The following is a 2573-nucleotide window of genomic DNA, read 5'->3' as shown; positions in this document are numbered from 1 at the left end:
AATTGTGAATGACAACTATTCGGGTATCAGATACCCACCCATTAATGCCAACAATTTTGAACTCAAACCCGCATTAATCAGCATGGTGCAGCAAGCCCAATTTAGTGGATCGCCACTTGATGATCCCAATATCCATATGGCGATGTTTATAGAGATTTGTGACACTATGAAGATCAATGGTGTTACTGAAGACATCATTAGACTGAGATTATTCCCTTTTTCTTTGAAGGACAAAGCAAGAGGTTGGCTACAATCTTTACAACCTAGGAGTATCATGAATTGGTAGGACATGGTAGAAAAATTTCCAACTAAATTCTTTCCACCTATTAAAATAGCTCAACTCAGGAGGAGTGAGATTGGTCAATTCAAGCAACATGATTTTGATCACTCTATGAAGCATGGGAAAGGTATAAGGATTTTATTCGACGCTGCCCACAACATGGATTGCCGGATTGGTTGTAGATTTAGATGTTCTATAATGGATTGAATGGGCAAACGTGGACTTTAGTTGATGCTGCATCTAGCAGAACTTTGATGTCAAAGATACCTGAGGGTGCTACTGCTCTTTTGGAAGAAATGGCCTCAAATAACTATCAATGGCCAACTGAAAGAACTATGGCTAAGAAAGTTGTTGGAATTCATGAATTGGAGCCGTTTGCTACACTTTCAGCTCAAGTCGCTTCTCTATCCCATCAGATTTCAGCTTTGACAACCCATAGGATACCACAAGGTGCAGAATATGTGGCAGCCACGAGTAGGACATATCCAAGCAATGGAGCGAGTCAAGAACAGGTTCAATACATCAATAATTGGAACTACAATTATCGTGGTCATCCTTTGCCACAATATTATCATCTAGGGCTTTGAAATCATGAGAATTTTTCTTATGAAAATACAAGGAATGTGCTACATCCTCTTGCAAGATTTGATAGTCAATAAAGTGAGAAGAAGATGTCACTCAAGGATGCCATGATATCTTTTATTGAGGAGACAAAAGCAGGGTTTAAAAAGACAAATGCATGGCTAGACAACATCAAGACTCATTGCAACAATATGGGAGCCACTATGAAGAACCTTGAAATGCAAATTGGGCAACTGGCCACGACTATGAATTCCCAACAAAGAGGAACTTTTCCTAGCAACATAGAAGTGAATCCTAAGGAACAATGCAAGGTCATCACACTTAGGAGTGGAAAAGAAATTGAGAAGTCACCAACAAAGGAAACCATGTCCACCCCTACATCTGAAAATAATGGTTAGCAAGAATAAAGTGGAAGAAGAGGAGATGGTGGATGACACACCAAGAGAGACTGACACGTCACCAGCAATTTCATTTCCTGACAATCCTCCTATTCTTTCTACTCCACTTCCTTATCCTCAACGTTTTCAAAAACAAAAATTAGACAAGCAATTTTCTAAGTTTTTGGATATTTTCAAGAAAATTCACATAAATATTCCTTTTGTAGATGCCTTGGAACAAACGCCAAATTATGTCAAATTCTTAAAGGACATCATTTCTAAGAAAAGAAGGTTAGAGGAGTTCAAAACAATGAAGCTTACCAAGGAGTGTAGTGCTATTCTTTAAAATAAATTACCTCAAAAATTAAAAGATCGAGGGAGTTTTACGTTGCCTTGCATTATTGGAAATTCGTTTTTTGATAAAGTTTTATGTGATCTTGGTGCTAGCATTAATCTTATGCCACTTTCTATTTGCAAGAAATTGGGACTTGGAGAGATGAAACAAACAACCATTTCTTTGCAACAAGCAGACCGATCCATCAAGTATCCACATGGAATCATATAATACGTATTGGTAAAGGTGGACAAATTCATTTTGTGGTGTTAGATATGGAGGAAGACTATGAAGTGCCACTAATTCTTGGCCAACCATTCTTGGCCATTGGAAGGGCATTAATTGATGTTCAAAAGGGTGAGCTCACATTGAGAGTAAACAAGGAAGAGGTCATGTTCAACATCTACCAAGCCATAAGATTCCCAGAAGATCCAAGCACTTGCTTTCAAGTAGATGTCACATGACAATGTATAGAAGAAGCCTTTCAAGAAGTTGTACCAGCCGATCATCTAGAATGGTGTATCACTACTTCATCTCATGCTTATGATTTTAATAATTCTACTGTTTGCGAATATGATTTACCTTTTGCTAGTAAGGAATTTCTACACTATGTATTTGCTTTGGGAGCTTTGCAGCAGGTTACAACAGTTAGCAATGAAGTGGGGAGGATACAACCTATGGTGGCAAAGACGGATTCTGGAATTTCTAAAGAAAAGATGCAGAAAAAACTCCAAAGTTGAAGCAATTACCTGAGCATCTTCTCTATGTGTTTTTAGGGGATAATGACACCTTTCCAGTGATTTTCGCTGCATCATTCACATCAAAAGAAGAGGAAAAGTTGTTGCGTGTGTTGAGGGAGCATAGGATAGCCTTGGGATGGACTATTTCTGACATAAAAGGTATAAGTCCTTCAATTTGCATGCACAAGATTTTAATGGAGGAACTTTACAAACCGTCAATCGAGCACCCAAGATGATTAAATCCAGCAATGAAGGAAGTT

General features: G+C 38.2%; 1 non-coding gene across 1 annotated transcript; it reads right to left on the bottom strand.

Annotated features, from left to right (window-relative positions):
* Positions 1-339: 339 nt before the first annotated feature.
* LOC131159010 (small nucleolar RNA R71) lies at positions 340-446 on the bottom strand. The gene has a single exon (XR_009137624.1). It is a non-coding gene; the product is annotated as a small nucleolar RNA R71 (small nucleolar RNA).
* Between the last annotated feature and the right edge of the window lie 2127 nt (positions 447-2573).

The sequence above is a fragment of the Malania oleifera genome, chromosome 6 (assembly GCF_029873635.1).
Source record: "Malania oleifera isolate guangnan ecotype guangnan chromosome 6, ASM2987363v1, whole genome shotgun sequence".
Taxonomy (NCBI): domain Eukaryota; kingdom Viridiplantae; phylum Streptophyta; class Magnoliopsida; order Santalales; family Ximeniaceae; genus Malania; species Malania oleifera.
The sequence above is the reverse complement of the archived record's forward strand: the minus strand, read 5'-3'. Positions and strand labels throughout refer to the sequence as shown.